The 19352-nt window shown below is 44.8% G+C and overlaps 1 protein-coding gene across 20 annotated transcripts in view; it reads left to right on the top strand.

Annotated features, from left to right (window-relative positions):
• Positions 1-19352, top strand: part of PARD3 (par-3 family cell polarity regulator) — a 561862-nt gene that overhangs the window by 739 nt on the left and 541771 nt on the right. The window lies entirely within an intron of this gene.

Below are 19352 nucleotides of genomic sequence, written 5' to 3'. Positions count from 1 at the left end.
GCCGCGGGCTGCGGCCCCGGCTCCCCGCCCTGGGCCGCGGGCGGAGGCCGGGCGAGGGAACTTTTCCTGCTGGAGCGGAGTTCGGCCCGCGCGCGGGGAGAGTGGCTCGCTGGTGCCTCTGCGCCCCCCGCCCCCGGTGGGGGGAGCCCCTCCTGCGTGCCCAACAAGGCGGGGGTCCCGGGGCGGGTGGGGGCGCGTCGCCGGGAGCCACCAGCTCCAGCTGGCTCGCGATCGTCGCTGGAGCCCAGCACTTGGGAGACCGAGAGGCCCGGGAGCACAGCCTCGAGATGGGTCACCGAATTCCGAGTGTTCCTGCCGGCACCTCGCCGTGGACCCGTCTGCACAGAGCTCCCTGCGGAGCCCGGGCCGCGCCCGGGCCTGGAGTGGAGTGGATTTCCCTTTTCCCCGTGGAGTGATAACATTGTCTCCACTTCCCTGCATTCCTCTACAATGTGTCAGAAGTGAAAAGGCTTTTTGTTAAATTGTTTTATCGTCTGTGTCTGTTTGACAACGGCCCACGCCTCCCAAGTTTCTCTCAAGCACCTGAGGATATTTCCTTTGCGCCAGAGGAACGTTGGTTGGAATGCACAGTCACTTTCAGAAATCCCGTTTTGTCCCCGATCTTGGAGTAGTTTGAGCCCTTGTGGGTCTGGGGGCCACAGAGGAAAAAATTTTTTTACACTCCTGTTTTGAGCAGAGAGGAAAATTAGCACACGTTTGGCCTTTTAAAGATAATCTTGGGGATGTTTAAGAACCTGACACAGTGATGGAAGATGTTGACTTTACTTCACGGCTCTAAAATGTTCCTTACAGTTGGTTGAACTTTTATTGAAAATCAAATAAAATTAGTGGAAATTGGGCACCTGCTTATCTTAAACCACTGTCAACCTCTGAACCTACCTTGAGCATTTTAAAGGATTGTTTATGGATGACAGTTTGTGATCTAAATGTTCGGTACCAATAATCAGATTGTACATGTACTCGAGAAACCAACAAAATAAACCGTGAGAGGAAAGAGAATAATATATACTTTGCAGTGTGCTCAGGTCCATCACAGAGGAGTGATGGATGTTTCTTGGCTTACATGCTTAAAATGGACCTGATTAACATTAGTCATTTACATGCTTAAACATTAACATGCTTAACATTAGTCATATTTCATTATGCACAAGATGCATGTGGGTGGAACAGCTTGTTTGGGAGATACAAATGTAGTTGTTTGGGTCATTTGTATGCTCCACAGAAATTCTTAAGCATTTACTGTGACTGAGGCATTGTTCTGGGTGCTGGACATCTGTGAGATCCACTGGCTGCTTATGGAAATTGGACTGTGAGACTCAAGGAGAGAGGCTACATGGTCCTGCCTTAGTCCTGCGCTTAGGGTAGCCAGCCTTTGGACTTCGAGTTACAGTGCAGTGGGGAGAAGACAGGCCTCTGGGGTTTTGAGTAGATGGAGTTGAGAGGCCTCAGTGAGAGAGCTGGACTTTGTCTTTAGGTATCAGTGGTGGTGGTTTTGCAATGACTGGGGAGCATGAAGAAGGAAGCATAAGTTTCTGCAGGGCACCTGGGAAGGCACCCAAGAGAAGGGGCATCAGAGCTGAGTTTTGAAGGGTAGGCATGAGACTGATTACTTTTCCTGGTGGAGATGGAAGGAAGGAAGGAAGGGTCATGCTCAGAGAGTGATGGTGTTATTGGAGTTGGATATAAATGACTCAGAGATGATTCAAGAGCTTCCAAAATTGTTTAAATTCTCTTTAAGTGCAATTCACAGTTCAGCAGGTAAATTTTAAAATGGGCTTTGTGGTTTACAAAGTTCAGTCATCGGATCACAAGACTGTTGACTCTCCAATGTTGCAAGAGCTGGAGTTTCTTCCAGGTCCATTTGTATTTTTTTCCTCTTAAATGATTAGGTAATGGCTAAGATGAAACTTTAGTGGTTCTTTCCATTTTGCCCACCTCCTTTAAAATGGTTATGAAGCAAACAATTATTAACACTTGTTTTAACTTTTATTCTCTTATCTCTTCCTTACCCCTTACTGTTGAATAGAACAAGATAAATTTTGTATGAAGAACTGGGTAACTGGGTAGCTGCAGAGTGGTGTTTGGTTGCTAGGTGACATGTGCCATGCCGAACTCCCATCTGGTGGGGAAAAATAGGGGAAGATCATGTTTATGGCTTTGTATAAAAACCAGCTAAGCTGGAAAAAGAAAGAAATTAAGAAAAGAAAAAGGAAAGAGAAAGAATGATCCCAAGCCACTGAGACTTTTCTCTGCAGTGAGCATTTTGTGGTGTGGTGGGGCTAATTTTTGGCATTATATTTAAGCTTTTTTCAGGTTAAACAAATACGTTTTTCTGGGCAGTGGAGTGGTGTGACTTAATACTAGAAATGTCCTCAATAAGCAGATATTTGAAGGCTTACAGTTATTCATAGCACTTTTTTTTTTTCCCTCCAGTTAAAAACTGTTTTTCTGTTTACGATCCCTGATGGGTGAAAATGGGTTGGCTGTTCTTCCCCATCCACCCATCCTCATGCAGACCATCTCTGAGGAGGGTGCCCTGCTAGACATGGAGGACCGTGCCATGTGGACTGTCCTACTCCTACCTGTGGCCTGACTCATCCATGGTCCCCGATGGACGCAGGGTGCAGAGCACCAACTGCCCGGACTCTGTAATGTGGTGGTGACTTGGCTTCTTTGCCTGCTTTTTCTTTATTCTCAGTGGATCAGGGCTGGCCTGAGACTTCTCATTTTTTCCTGCTGTGCACATCAACTCTGGTTAGCAGAAAAAAAAAATCTCCATTCTTTTTTTTTTAAATTGTTAATTTGTTGAAGGGCTACTGTGTGCAAAATGTCATGCTCTATGAAGAAATGTAAGGCTGAATTCTTGCTCTCAAGAAGAATGTAATCTGGGAAACAGGGTGAATATATTAAACTATAAATAACAGTAGGCAATAACGTTAATTAGCAACAGGGTGGTACATACAAAGAGTAGTTGCTTCTGGATTTCAGAGATGGAAGTGGGCATTATAGCCTGGGGGTGGCAATCTTCTGGAATCACCAGGGTTTGCATGTACTAGGCTTAGTCAGTGGGAAGGCTGGCCTGGATTTAGGACAGCACTTCCTAACTGGGTAGTGGGGTGACCCCCAAAACCACCTGCCTGACACAGGTGTCCTGGTTTGATAGGTGTTCAGTGGGTCCAGGCGTGTGCATCTGGAGTATGTTGACTGCCATGCTGAGAGGTGAAAGAGAGGGCATTGCAGGTGAGCATCAGGGCTAGTTTGGCTCCTGTGCTGCCGTCCTGTCAGATGGCGGGGCAGGACCAAGCTGAGGAGGGCCGGGAATGCCAGGATGAGACCCCGAGGCTTTGTACAGTCTAATGGTCTGGGTGGACTAAGGTGTTTGGGCAGGACTAGTTCTCTTCTGGGCAGAGGACCAGGATCACCTTCAGTCCACAGAAACACTGCTGATCGCTGAAGACTAATGAAGGGAAGACAGAAGTGAGCGAGGGGAGTGACTGGAACCTCTTAGCTCCCCTCCGTCCCATCCCCAGACCTCTTTTAGGGTTTGAGGGGGAGCTTTGGATTGAGTTTGGAGACCTGGGTTTTTTCACCATTTAACCTTGGGCAGACCAGCCCTACGGAGCCTCATTTCCTCTTCTCTTGAACAGGTTCCTCCCCTGCAGGGTCCCTGTGAGTACTGAGGGGTGATGAATGGGCAGCTCCTCAGCTCTGCATCTGGATGCCTAATTGGTTTTACTCACCAAATGGTTTTACTGCCTGCGAGACTTTCCCGAGTAGTCTGCTAGTCCTGTTTGGGTTTTTCCTCTTTGCTCAGGAAGACAGTGTGTAATTTAATTAAAGAATAGGTGGGAATGTTAATATTTGCCTAAGCAGCACCACAATCAGAAGAGCACATTGTGTGTGTGTGTATGTGTAGAGAATGTAAAAATCGCGGATGTTACAGCTTTACTCTGGGTTGACTTCTGGGTACCATTTTTATTTGTGAGGCAGGCACTGCTTCTGTTCCTTGAGCATGGAAACCTTAAGAGTTATTTAATAGCAATTTATTTGTGGCTTATCTGGTAAAGAATGCAATGCGGGAGACCTGGGTTCAATCCCTGGGTTGGGAAGATTCCCTGGAGAAGGGAAAGGCTATCCACTCCAGTATTCTGGCCTGGAGAAAAGAGTCGGACATGACTGTACAACTTTCACTTTCAGTTTGTTGGTATATAAAAAAAACACAAACGTAAATTTATGGGCAGTAACTTTTGAAAATATACTTTCCTTTTATGGGTGCGGGGAGGACTGTTGATTACCATAACCATGTAAGTCATGGTTTATATGAAGAATCTTGTGTTTGGTGTGTGATTTCTTGTGGACAGATGGATGACTGCATGTTGTTACACATTCACAAGTTTATTGAAACTTTTAGGAAAACAGACTGTTGCAGAGTTTGAATGACTGTATTTTTGAATAGTGAAGTGAGATACATTTTATTATTTTATTAACATTTTCTCATCTTCCTCTTCAAAAAGAAAAAAAGAAGAAACATGTCTGGAAGGTTGATCTTTCTAAAATGCACATCTCCCTGTACTCTTCTGCTTAAGGACCCCCATACCAGCTTTCCCCAGAGGCCAGGTCCTGCCACCTCAGCAGGGCCTGTCCCTTGCAGGACTCCTCCTGCCTCTTCCACCCCAGGCCCTCCCACTTCATCCTTACCCATTTGGCCTTGCTTGCACTTTCCTGCCTTTGCCCTGGCATTTTCAGTTTCTCCCGCCTAGATGACTTGCTTGCTTCACATCTGCTCCTCTCTTGAGCCTCAGCTTAGCTCAGGCTGGCCCCGCACCCAAGGCTGCTTGAGGTTCTCCCCGCTTCCCACAGCTCCCGTACTGACCTGGAGGAATGTGCTTTGTTGTGGGTGCTTTGGGGTGTTTGTTTTGGAACCGAACTGAGCCCCTTCTCCTGGGTGAGGTGCTTGAAGGTGATGGTCTTAGTAAGATGCCACATAGTCATCTTACAAGCTGAGTAGGTGCAAAATTGAGGATAAATACGTGGCACGTATTCTCACACAAAAAGTGCACTTTTGCTTGGAAGACTGTATGATTTTGAAGACTTTAAAGTTTGGTACATTTGGCGTATTGGGACAAAGATTGATTTAGTGTGGTTTCGGGGTACCTGGAAGTCATTCTTCTGTGTCATTTGTTTTCAAGGAGTTTGGTCTGTTTTTCAGCCAGAGCAGAGGAATCATCCTGGGGTTTGCTTTGGGCCTGTTTCAAGGCTGGTGGCCAGGGCAGTGCAGGAATCTGGCCCCAAGACACACCTGTGCTGGGTCTGGCGCTTCTAATTCTGTCAGTTGGGATCTGTGGGTAAGTGCCAGGAGTAAACAGAAATGTTTAGGATCTGAGATTCACAGGGAGAATCTGGCGACGGGAGGTGCTTCTTGGCTTGTGGCGAATGTGGTGAATTGGGCACGGGAGGTAACCTGTGCACATCAAAGCGCCATGTGCACGAATCTCCATCTGTGCTGGAAGCTTTGTTCAAGCCTAGAGTTGGATGCAGGTGGGTGGTGGCGAACACTTGAAAGATGACCCAAGCCCTCTGCCCTTTTTCAAGGATGGAAAGTGCTTACCCCAAGTGGAGGTACTTTTCCATGGGGTAGAGGTGGGCAGCCCACACAGGCGACTTTTCTCCCACTTGGCCACTCACGCAGCAGTCCAGGTGCCACCAAGGTCAACAGCAGTAGAACAGGGCTCAGAAAATTTATGCATTTTACTGATTTTTGGTATCTTTTCTGTTTTACATGGAAAAGAGAAAAATCTTAATAAGAAATGCAAAGCTCTATGATCATAGCAGGAAGGTGATTGTTTTTTGTCTTATAGTCATTATATTATCCCACTGAAAAAATTTTTTTTCCATTTGGAAGGATTATGTAAAAATGCTTTTCCTTCATGGCTCTGTCTTCCTGTATCTGACCTTCCATCTTTATATGTTCATGCCATAAAATATTACGTTTGTTTATTCTTTTCTCCTCCATCAACTAATATTGGAACTTAGAAATACAATTTCCAGCTTCTTTCCAAATGACTTGATATGTGAATTATTTAGTGTTTTCTCTCTCAATAATAGCTTATACACACACAAGAAATTGAAAATACATCTATAGAAAAAATATGTATGTGAATGTTTATGACATGATTCCTAACAGCCAAAAAATAGAACAAGTCAAATGTTCATCAACTGAAAAAAATGTGGTATATCTATACATTAGAATATTATTAAGCTGTAAAGATGAGTGAAGCTGTGATGCATGCCTCACTAGAGCTGGACCTTGCAAACAGTATGCTATATAAAGGAAGCCAGTCATAAAGGCCCACATGCTATATGAGTCCAAATTTACAAAATGAGCAGAATAGGCAAATTTGTAGATACAGAAAGTATAGTAGTGGTTGCCAGGGCCCGGGGGTTGAAGAATGGTAGGTGACTGTTTATGGGGATGGGGTTGATCTTTGGGATGATGAAAATGTTCTCAATTTAGATAGTGGTGATGGTTGTATGCCTCTGTAAGTATGCTGTAAACATCACTGAATTGTGCACTTTAAATGGGTGAATTTTGTAATATATTGTTATGTCTCAATAAAGATACTAAGAAAAAAAAAAAGACTGCATAAGCCACTATGGACAGAGCTCCATTTTTAAGGTATTTTATAGTTCTGAGAGTCCCATAAAACATGTTTTTCTGTGTCAGAGATGCTCAAATGAAGACTGGCTATTTTTAGGAGTTTTCCATACAATGTGTGAACCTGCTTTCTCGAGGTTGTCTGCTCTCTCCTGGTGCTGTCTGCTAAGCCCTTGACTGCTGAGAGTCTGCGTTCCCTAGTGCCCCCTGTAAAGGCTTCGCCAACTAACCATTCACTCATTCTGCCTTGCTCTCCCTCAGCCCAGTCCACCAGCTGCCCTGGCAGTTGATTCAGATGACCTGAGATGTCCATCATGGAAGAACTTTTCCAGTTTTTGGTTTTGAGCTTTGGCAGGTCTCACAAGCCCTGTGTGCATCAGTTTTCCCATCTTCATCTCCCCATACTCAGAAGTTCTGGGCTGGGCTTCTGCTTCCTGTCCCCCTGGGCAACAGCCACCCTGAGTCTGCGTGGTTGGTGGTTGTGCCCATGGGACCATCAGGCATGAGAGGCTTTTTCAGAGGCGTGAACAGAGTAGATCTCAATTCCCCCAACCCTCCCTGTGAGAATGTTTTGCTTCCGTTACTTTGAAATGATGAGCTTGACCTGCAGGTCAAACATACGCTGTTTTGAAAGTTAGGATGTATTTTGCCTGGACTGTCCCTCAGAATTCCTTACTGTCCCAAGATAAATATCTTTTAAAATAAATTACATGCTCAGAAGTAACTTAATAAGACTGTGTCCTTTGTGAAGTGTAACTAAAGGTGTGATTCTGCATGCTTCCAAATGTATGGCATGTGTGTACACATACACATACCAATGTATTCATGAATTTGGTATTTTTATGGTGATACCAATTTAAGGGGTTTTAGAGATGACTGGTCCCTACTTTTAATGTTCTTTAGTATTCAGAAATGATAAGGCAAGTTTTTGGAACTCAGGTTTATTTTTTCCTGGTGTGTAGTTTTTCTTGTTTTTGTACTGCATCCCTGTACGATAGGGTTTATGTATCTGAAAAGGCCTCTTTGAGATATTCTATGATACAAAGCAATGTTTCCTTCTCTGTTTATTTTAGAAGATAATTCACTATATATAAAAAAACCTAAGCTTCCTAAATACTAAAAATATGTGGTATTAACAGATGAAAAACACAGGCTGCTTCTGTGTAAGTGGTTGAGATGAGAATGGGCTATTTTGTTCTAGTTCTTTGCAGTATACAATAAAAACTGGGAAATATTTTTTCATGTTCATGATTTATTTTTTTCTAAATCTAATATTGAATCCAGAATTAAAAAACAATCCATTTCCAAGGGAACACAGAAAGGCTTTTAAGATGTACCATTTGTAATTCTGAAAGCTGTTGTGCAAAGTCATATGTGAATAATACTTAGCCAGGTTCCTGCCCAACAGGGGTATAGTCTAACCTGAGATTCTCTCATTCCAGCCAGCAGCACCTGCAGAAGAAGGAGGGGAGATGTGCAGGTTATTGGTTCCTGGTGAACCACCATACAGGATATGACTAATCACTAAGTCCATGAAGGCTGAATGTGGGATTTGGTATTTTTATCGCTTTGTTAGAGATCTGGGAAAAAACCTTTCAGACAAATGAAGGGGATCTCTACATGAAAGTGCCTCATTTGGATTGATAACTACCTAAACAACTGCATCTGGAAGATGGTGGCATTTCTGCATTTGTACTGCCTGAGGAATATGAAATGAGTCATATTTTAACTTATGAAGGCACATACTATTGGGAATATTTTTTTTTCAAGGAAACCTGGAAAGCTAATAAAACCCTGAAGTTTTTATAGTGGAGTCAGTTTTATCTTTTGTATTTCACGACCCACTTTTTAAAAACACAATTAGCTGGAGGTGGAAAGTTTGGTGGTGGATGTTTTTTGTTTTTTTCCTTCTAGGAGGCAAGCACTTCAGTATGACACAGTCTGGGCCAGGATTCAGAAGAACAGATTACACCATTTGTGTATCTGAAAGCAAGAACGGTAACCTCTGTCAGCCCAGGATACATGTCCTTCATAGGACTGTTGTGAAGGTGTAAAGAGAGAATATTATAAAAAGGCATTGTAGGAAGTAAAACAGAGAGATTGAGAGCTGTACTGTTCTTTCGCTTTTGCTAAGAATGGTCGCAAGTGATTAAGGCTCACTTGAATAAATGCTTCTAAATTGTTTCTTCTCATCTTCCTTAGAATTGCTCTAGATGTGGAATATTGAATATTTAGGGGGAAAAAAAGAGTTCTCCCTTTAAAAGTCTTGAAAGCATTCCGCTGTTTGAGAGATAAAATCCCAGTGACACTGTTATAGATGCTTCAAAGATGTCCGTAGAGGAATATCTTTTCTCGTTTTTAGTTTTGGCCGTGGTAGTTTTGAACTTTGATAAGTCTCACCATCTGTCTGAGCCTCAGTTTTCTCATCTGTAATTTGGGAATATTTTCTTTAGTCAGCAGTCATGAAGATCAAGGGATTTAATGTAGATAATTCCCCTGCCATGTTATAGACTCTTAGTCAATTTTAGATCTTTTCCTTTCCCTCAAGTTTCACACAGAAATTAGACACATAAAATCAACTTGATTTTTATTTGATTTATAATTCCAGTTGTCATTTTTCAAGATGGTTTGTCAAAGAGTTACCACTTTCTTCTTAAAAGTAATATAGAAATTCCAGTATTTAGTATTCCAGTTTTGGTACTTTTACTAAATCAGCTAGAAATAGGGAAAAAGAATGTTCTGATAACCCAGTAGCTGATTCTTTTACAGATCAAGAAGTGTGTTTATCCTAACTCTGTAGCTTTTTCTGTTATTAGCCTTTTTTTTTTTTTTTTTTAAACTTTATTTATTTACTTTTGGCTGTGCTGGATCTTCGTTGCTGCCCGTGGACTTTCTTGAGTTGTGGCAGACTGGGGCTACTCCTTGTTGTGGCACTCGGGCTTCTCATTGTGGTGACTTCTCTTGTTGCAGAGCTCAGGCTCTAGGGTGAGTGGGTTTCGGTGGTTGCGCTGGAGCTTAGTTGCTCTGTAGCATATGGGATCTACCTGGACCAGGGATTGAACTCCTGTCCCCTGCATTGGCATGCAGGTTCTTAACCACTGGACCATCAGGGAAGTCCTATTAGCCCTTCTAATTTTCTAAAATAATTGCAGCTGCCACACTGCTAGATGAATGGAGATTATGGAAGCTTTCTTTGCTATATCTACAATATTTTAAAAGGCACTGGTTACACATTTTTCCATTAAAGAAATCTTTTGAAAGTTGGAAAGAGTAAAACTAGAAATTGTAAATGCTACTGATATTTAAAAAATCCTAAAGATCTTTAAGATAGCTGTTTTAAAGACCTTTAGCAATTATTAACTAGTAGTTCTGAGGGTATCCTGGAGCTCAAAGAGATAATCTGAGTTATAAAAAAAGTGGTAAGGTTGACAGTTTTGTGACCCCTCTAATCCTGTATTCTATAGGCCTCTATAATTCACATGCCCATAATACTTCTTTACTCTTTTCTGTATCTTTAAGATGGTGATTTGGGGCAGCCAGATCAGCAGTAAATGAACACAGAACATCTTTTGCTTGGGTAGGTAGTTGTAAGGGTTGACAGATTGATACAACTTTTAATACTTTAGTTCAGCTAAAGGCACCCAATGCCAATCACCTGAAGACTTCGCCCAAGAATTGACCTATTTATCATTCTGAACCAGGAGTGGTGCCTGGGAGGCTTCCTCAGGGTTCTGGGTGGGGCTGTGCTAAAATGCCAGACTTGCCAACTCATCAAAACTCAACTGAGTTCATGCCCAAGAGGACCACCTCTTTTTACTTACATTTTCCCTTTCACAGTATTGAGAATTATCTTCCTGTCTTTGAGGACTTTAAACATCTTATTAATTCAAGCTTCCTCCCTCTCTGCTTATGTGTATAGGGAAGTTGCTGGGTAGTGATTAAAACAATAAAGCTTATCTAGTTGTGCAGCATTCATATTTTGACTTTGTTTCCTTCCAGTATTTGTTTACAAACATTGTGTCAGGTGAGTGCATTTGAAATCCAAGGCTTTTGATTCACACAAGGCCTAAAAAGAGATACAGCAACGTGGTTGATTGGAATTTATACATATCTTTTCCATTTACAATTTCCTGTGTTTTTGTGCTTTGTAATGAAAGTGATAAATAGTGCTTTCAGAACCTTTCCAGAATATCCCAGCATTTTATAACAAAACTGTAGAGAAATAACTCTGGGGGAGTTTTTTTTTCTCCCCAGCTTTATTGAGGTGTAATTGACAAATAAAATTGTAAGATATTTAAGTGTGCACCGTTATTTGATACACCTGTACATTGTGCAGACTTCCTCCTGTTGAGTTAATTAACACATTCACCTCACCTTGAGTATTTCTTTATGTTTTCTGAGAACATTTAAGTTGTACTGTTTGACTTGGGAGCATTTTAGACAGATCTGTTCTGATGGGTGATTGGGGTGGAGTTTTAGTCTAAAGCAGAAGAGTTTTTGGTCCTGGGCTGTTTTTCCACCTATGAGGAGGGAAACCACCTCCTTAATAGATTCACGGTAGTAGTATTTTCAGGTCATTCTTTTGGTGTCAATAACCTTTTTATGTCAGGGTGGATGATCGAAAGCTCTTGCACAAGAGGTGCTGTATCAAGGGCATTATGTATCTGCCTGTCACATTGGGGAGCTGTTGAGAAAATACCTTTAACAGTGATACCTATCACATCTCAGTCCCAATTTGTTGAGGAGTTTCTGACAGGTAGGAGGGGAACCAGCACATAGTTGGATCAGGTAAGAGTAGCAGTGATAATGCTTATTATCAACAGGCATGGTTAGCACTCTGGGGGCATTTTGTAACATCAGGCCCTAAGTCTGGGCTTATGCTCATTAAACCCATGGAGTGGTAGTGAGGCAACTCTGAGTTTATGGGTGAGGACACTTGGGCTAAAGAAGATTAAGAAGGTGGCAAACAGCTGTACATCTGATGTGACCCCTCTGGCTGAAGAGCCTGTACTGTTCTACAGGAAAGAATGAACAGAGTCCATTGGAGAAGACAAGTTCTTTTCTGATCTAGGTTTCATCTAGTGGCTCATGAATGAAGGGGAAGAAGTGCACATTTGGGATGATGGAGCCAGCTGGGTCAAGGAGGCTAGACGTCGAAGCCCCTTGCTGCTCAGGTGTGGTCTATGGATCAGCAGCGCTGGCTTTGCTTGGAAAATTGTTAGGAATGGAGAATCATGGACCCCATCTCAGACAGATGCTCTCAAAATCTGCATTTTAGCCAGATCCTCAGATGATTCTGAGCTTCCTTGGTAGCTCAGCTGGTAAAGAATCCAAATGGCTACCCACTGTAGTATTGTGGCCTGGAAAATTCCATGAACAGGGAGCCTGGCAGGCTACAGTCCATGGGGTCACAAAGGGTCGGACATGACTGAGAGACTTTCACTCACTCAGATGATTCCAGGGGCTTCCCTGGTGGCTCAGTAGTAAAGAACCTGCCTACCAATGAAGGAGACTCGAGTTTGATCCCTGGGTCGGGAAGATCCCCTGGAGGAGGAAATGGCAACCCACTCTGCTGTTCTTGCCTGGAGAATCCCATAGAAAGAGGAGCCTGGCCGTCTATAATACACGGGCTCGCAAAGAGTTGGATACAACTTATTGACTAAAACAACAACAGATGATTCAGAACAGTTGCTCTCAACTCTGGCTGCAGGCAGGAACATCTGAAAGGGTTTTAAGAACTGGATGCTCAGGCTCCCCACGAACCAAGGGAATCAGATCTCTGGGTTGCAGTGGATACTGGTATTGCTCTGAAGCTCCTTGGGGGTTTCTCTGTGCTTCCAGGGTGGAGAACCACTGGTTTAGAGCAGCCTCCAGGCCCTTAGGGGTTGTTGTGTTATGTGACCTGGGACCTGCCGCCTTGTAGCTATACATGGAAATTTCCAGAACATAAGTTGAGAGGATCAGCCAGGGTGCTCACAGGTTCGTTACTTAAGTGACAATGGCTCTATCTGTACATTTTCATTTCTGACTCTTGAAGTCAATCCCCACCTTAAAAATTTTCTATTTTCTATTGGAGTATAGTTGATTGACCTGATGTGAAGAATTGACTCGTTTGAAAAGACCCTGATGCTGGGAAGGATTGAAGGCAGGAGGAGAAGGGGATGACAGAGGATGAGATGGTTGGATGGCATCACCGACTCGATAGGCCTGAGTTTGAGCAAGCTCCGGGAGTTGGTGATGGACAGGGAAGCCTGACTTGCTGAAATCCATGGGCTTGCAAAGAGTCGGACACGACTGAGCGACTGAACTGAACTCAGAGTTGATTGACAGTGTTGTGTTAGTTTCTAATGTACAGCAAAAGTGATTCGAGGTATAAATATACAAGAATCTATTCTTTTTCAAAATGAAATCACTCTCTTCTCCTGCCTGTTAATTAATTTTGAGTTTTATTTGTGGATGCAGTTGACAGCATTGCTACTAGGTATTCCTGAGGTTTCAGCCGTTAACTCTTAAGGACATCTAGTCTGAGTTTCGTGACAGAAATGACTTAAAAGGTCCAGGAGGAGCAGTAAAACTGACAGTCCAAGAGATAGAAATAAGGGGGGAAAGGAAAGGTCATATTGAGTCAAACACGTGAGATTTGGTGCAAGTCATGTGATGTCCCCTTGGTGTTTGTGATGTGTAGAGACAGGACAGCTAAGACTTTTGGTTCTGGGTAAAGCAGGCTTGTGAGCAGTGGACTGAGCACTCCTTTTGCTGGAGCTTCTCTTCAGGCTTGTTTGTGGCTGTGCCTGCCTGTGTAGGAGAAGGCACACCCTCACCAGGCCAAAGGGCATTCCTATCACACACATCCATGCTCAGCTTGTTGGAATATTCCAGTCAGACAGTCCCCACCCCCACCCCAGGGAGCAAGGGCAACAGGCGCCTCTGGCCTGAGGCCTCGGGGACCTGAACGTGGGTCAGAGAATGTGCCTGCACCGCCCCCCCCCCGCCCCCCCCCCCCCCCCCCCCCCCCCCCCCGGGTCCATTTTATTAACTTGGGCGTGAAATTAAAAGACGTTTGCTCCTTGGAAGGAAAGCTATGACAAACCTAGACAGTGTATTTAAAAAGTAAAGACATCACTTTGCCAACAAAGGTGCATATAGTCAAAGCTATGGTTTTTCCAGTAGTCGTGTATGAATGTGAGAGTTGAACCATTAAGAAGGCTGAGCAATGAAGAATTGATGCCTTCAAACTGTGGTGTTGGAGAAGACTCTTGAGAATCCCTTGGACAGTAAGGAGATCAAACCAGTCGATCTTATAGAAAATCAACTCTGAATATTCATTGGAAGGACAGATGCTGAAGCTGAAACTCCAACACTTTGGCTACCCGATGCAGAGAGCCGACTGATTAGAAAAGACCCCAATGTTGGGAAAGATTGAAGGCAAAGGAGAAGAGAGTGACAGAGAATAAGATGGTTAGATATCATCACTGACTCAGTGGACATGAATCTGAGCAGACTCCAGGAGATAGTAAAGGACAGAGGAACATGACATACTGTAGTCGACAGGGTCGCAGAGTCGGACATGACTGAGTGACTGCACAACAACAAAGACAACAGCAAATGGCATTGTAGTCTTTGCTTTTCCTGGCATTGTAGCTCCGTATGCTATCCCTACATTTTTATACATTTCCTTTGTTACTTGAAGTAGGAAAAAGAGGACAGATGACCAGCTGTCATTCTTCACATGGATTTGCCAACCGACCTTCATTTGGAAAGTTGGCACAGGGGATGGGGCTTCCTGCCACTCCCCCCTCTGCCCCCTGACCCCAGTCATAGTGCCAGGAGGACCCAGTACAGGGCTCACCAGCCAGAGATGATAAAGACAGGACATGCTTTCCTCAAGGGAGATTTCAGAGATGCAAAGTGCAATATTTAAAACTGTGTCTTCAAAGGTACTGCAGCTATGAGAACTTACTTATAGACCTGTTAGAAATTACTTCAGTTAAAGGTGTAACATGTTTGGGATCATTGCCCTTGTGAGAATTTTTTCTTATTTGGCAGTTTCAAATAGCACTTAACCATGAGTTGATTAGTAAAAATGTTGTTTGAAAATTTATGTATGTTTAGGTATTGCTGCTTAACAAACTACCCAGAACTTCATGACTTAAATCAATAACTAATTATATCTCATGATGTAGTGGGTCAGGATTTGGTCAGGGCTCACTCAGCTGGGTGATTTTTCTGCTTCATTTGCAGTTACTTGGGGATATTCAGCTGGCAGGTCTTCCAGACCTATCCAGACCTGGTCTGGAAGGTCCTAGATGGCTGCATTCATTCACATGTTTGGTGCTGGTGGGGTTGGTAGAAGCTTGGGGTTCACTGGCACTGTTGACCAGCGCACCTAGTTTTTGCATCTCCAGCATGGAGGGCTCAGGGCTCCTGGAGAGGGTGTCCTATGAGTCAGACGAAGAAGCTGTCACTCTATAAAGACCCTAATATGGAAGCCAGCACAGAATCACTAACCTTATATTCTCTGTGCCAAACCAGTCACTAAACAGCAGAGATTCCAGGGCAGGGGATGCTGGCTGCACTTCTCAAAGCCAGGAGAGTCCAGGAACTTGTGACCATCTTTATTTTGCTGTCACTATAGAGGGGTGTGTGTGTGTGTATGTATTACAGATAACATCAAACATGCAGTCTTTTAACTGTTCTGTGTCATGTTGTAAAGTTCTCCTTTTCTTAGTCTGGGCACAGTAATAAAGTGTATATCCTGAACTGTCAATGCTGACAAATCTAAGAAGTCATTGGAGCTCCTAATTCATGAGTCCAGAGATTTGTCAGCTTTCCCAGACTGTACAGCAGAAAGAGAGAAAAATAATAACACCTTGGGTTTACATGGCATCTCCTCTGAGAGGTTCAAAGTGGCTGCGCCGCTCAGGATTCCTTTATTGGAATGTCTCGTGAGGTAAATTAGTCATGTATCTTCAAGTTCATGTACTGATGAGGAAATAAAGTAATTCCATCAGTCTGCTAAGCAACAGTGTTCAGAAGGCAGCTCTTCCAATGTTCCATGTACTACTTAGAACTGGAGTATGAGTTTACCTTTTTTAGAGGGGATTCTGGAAGATGGTGGAGATGGACTTTTGAACATCTGGTAGTATTTTGAATTATATGTCTCCCGCCAAAACCAGTGTCAAGTTTAAAGAAGAGTTAGTTATTTTTCTAATGTGGATTTTTTCTGGGGGGGAGGGTGGAAGCTTATGGATATTGCATCACTGGGGTGTTTCACTATAATGAGTTAAATTCTGTGGGCTCAGCAGAGATAGGCAGACAGTAGGCCTGGTGAAGGCAGCCCCTCTCTCATGAGTGTGTGCTGTGGACGCAAGGTGGCTTTGGAAGTGGGAGAACATTTTCCCTGTGTGCTGTCCATTCCCGAGTCCTCTCATTGTGGGAGCATCCCCTGGTGCTTATGGGTGATTCAGTGGAGTTTTCAGAGGGTAGTTTAACCATAAGTTAAGCTCACCATGCTATTTAGTGCCTTACTTTTGGGTAATATGCTGCTCCACTGTAACGCTGTAAATGTGGTGCTGGTTACGTTCATTCGGTTTTACTTAAAATGAAACGCTTTACATGTAATTGATAGGTATCAGGCTTTGGGAATAAAGTTCTCCAGTCACTACTTGTTAAGGGCATTTCCTGGTTCATGACCCCCTCACCGCCCCCCAACGTGTGCAGTGACCCACTTTACATGTTCCCAGCAGGGAAATTCCCCAAGAACAGTTTTCATCACAACACTCTCCAACTCAGAGAAGTCCATGAGGCTTGGCAGGGCCTTCCAGGCAAAAACAACCTGTATCAGCCTGAAAACGGCCCCTGCCTACCTTTCCCCCTGACTCCTACCACCTCTCTTCACCTGCCCATCTTAATAGAATGGACTCATATTTCCCCCAAATTGTGCTGTTTCCTGGTTCCCTAGCCTGGAATCCTCTTGCCCTCATTTCTCTTCTCACTTGGGTTCTCCCATTCTTTCCTCTGTGATGTTGACAGAGCTGTGCCTTTGTGTTCAGATAGATTCAGGGCTTCCCTGTTGCCCCCAAGACAATCTTCCTCCCACCCTCCCAGGGAGGATTCAAGACTCTGCCCCAGTCTCTGTCTCTCCTTGCTTGGCACCATGTTCCATTGCCTGGACCACTCAGGGTCACCTATGCCACAGACCCAGGTGTGGCCCAAAAGGTACCCTCTGCTCTTCCCACCCACAAACCAGAGAGATCCAAAAATAGACACATCTGGTTATAGGGATATAAAGTGTCACTTTATAATTTATAATTTCGACTGTGTTATTATGTGTTTTATTACTTGTCAATAATTAGAAGAGGATGAACTTTTAAGGGGCTTCCCAGGTGACTCGGTGATAAGAATCTGCCTGCCAGTGCAGGAGACACAGGAGATGTGGGTTCAATCTCTGGGTCCGGATGATCCCCTGGAAAAGGAAGTGGCAACCCACTCCAGTATTCTTACCTGGGAACAGAGGAACCTAGTGGGCTACAGTCCATGGGTTGCAAAGAGACACGATTGAGTGACTGAGCATGCATGAACAAATGTTTAAGAGACAGTGTGTTGATAGCATCAAGAAGGACCTTTTGAATGTTTCTTCTGCAGCATGGTGCTGGTTCTAGCAGTCTCCACTGGGAATCCTTGGTGCTGTCCACCTTCCCCTGCTGACAACTGTGGCTTGACATGTTGGATTTATTGTGCTCAGATGTTGCTATAAAGATTGTGGGTGGATATGCACGTTCCAGGGGGTGGATGACTTTTCCATAAAGTGGCTAAAAGAGGGGGAGGTATGTCCTTAGTGGAAAAACAGTGTCCTTGGAAACTGCACCGCAGCTATGACTAATGCTGGAATTGATTAAGAAATACTCCTCTGGTGGTGAGGAGCCACTTTTTCATGTGTCTGTGTCTTTTATTGGGGCTTCCCTGGTAGCTCAGCTGGTAAAGAATCTGCCTGCAATGCAGGAGACCCCAGTTTGATTCCAGGGAAGATCCCCTGGAGAAGGGATAGGTTACCCACTCCAGTATTCTTGCCTGGAGAATCTCATGGACAGCGGAGCCTGGCAGGCTACAGTCCATGGGACAGCAAAGAGTCGGACTTGACTGAGCGACTAAACACAGCACAGCGTTAAACCTGAATGAATGTTAAGTTTTTATTTTTTGCATTTGCTGTGCTGAGGAGTGGAGTCTGTGAAGCGTCAAGAGAGGGAGAACAGGTGCTGCTTGATTAATGACCATTTTTGAATTGAGGGAGGAAAGTGAACTGGTAGCCTGAGCCCTGTATTTGAAGTGTTCATCTCTTCTTACCTCAGAGAACTGGCAAGACCCTTTGGACTCTGTTCTGTTATCACCCATCTCCTTGGCCCCAGGGTTGGGCAGAGCAGGAGGTCCATGCAGAGTGAGTGGTGCAAAGGCACCTTCCACATTGCTGTGACGGCATCCCGATGGATCGGAGCAGTTAGATGATGGATCAGGGGCCGTTAGGTGATGGTGTAGTAGAGCATGGCTGGGCACAGACCTTAGCACTGGCCTTTTCTGTGCTGCCATTAACCTGCACCCCATTACTGCATGACTGTTAGTGGTCCGGCTCAGCCATTGATTGGCACAGCTGTGGGCCCCTCCCCCAAGCAACCAACTGTCAATGAGTGACTGATAGAGGTCCCCCTCAGCCATTGGTTGGTGCTAGACCCCACCCACAAGCAACCAACTGTCAGTGAGGGACCGTTAGTGGTCTTGCTCAGCCATTGGTTGGTGCTAGACCCCACCCACAAGCAACCAACTGTCAGTGAGGGACCGTTAGTGGTCTTGCTCAGCCATTGGTTGGTGTTAGGCCCCGCCCACAAGCAACCAACTGTCAGTGAGGGCCCATTAGTGAGGCATTCAGTCAACTTCCTGTAGAGTGGTGGTCATCAGGCAGCGAGAGAAGAGGCAGATCTTGGCCTTCTCCCCGGGGCCCTCCAGCTCACTTAACCTCAAACCAACAGGTGAGCTGGGGGCCCAGGGAACAGGCTGGGGACCATGTCCTGCAGGCTCCAGAGCCCTCACTAAGGCCACTCGGTGTGCCTAGGCCTTGAGGTGGTGATGACCCTCTCCCCCATTCCTACGTCTGCAACCTCATGGTATGGGTGACCATCTGTGGGACCTGCTCTTCCTCCCACCGTTGTGTGGGTGGCCTGAAGAGCCTGAGGGCTGGTTGGATCCTGTGCCCTGGCTCCCTCAGTGATGACGGCTGGAGAGGATCTGGGGACCTGGCCCTCAGGGAGCTGTCAGCTGAGATCTGCCCCTCTCAGTCAGGACTGTACCTCGGAGGTGATGGTTGTGCCTGGGGACTGTGTCCTTTCTTGTCAGAACAGAGAATAACGTTCAGTTGGTGGAGGTTTACAGGAGCGTCATTCCTTTACTGTGTGTGACCTGACCTCAGGAACGCAAGCTCTGCCACCAAGGCGTTTGCAACAACTCACTCGCCCCTCCCTTTCCAAAGCCCTCTCTAGGAAAGGGCTTTGCTGAGAGTTCTTGGGGAGTTTGGGGTTTTTGAGGGCATGAGTCACTCATCTCCTTGCATGACCCTGAAGTAAACCTTTCTCTGCTCCAAACTCTGACGATTTGGTGGTGTTTGGCCTCGCTGTGCGTTGGGCCCATG

This window comes from Cervus canadensis, chromosome 10 (genome assembly GCF_019320065.1).
Source record: "Cervus canadensis isolate Bull #8, Minnesota chromosome 10, ASM1932006v1, whole genome shotgun sequence".
Taxonomy (NCBI): domain Eukaryota; kingdom Metazoa; phylum Chordata; class Mammalia; order Artiodactyla; family Cervidae; genus Cervus; species Cervus canadensis.
This window is presented reverse-complemented; position numbering and strand designations above follow the sequence as displayed.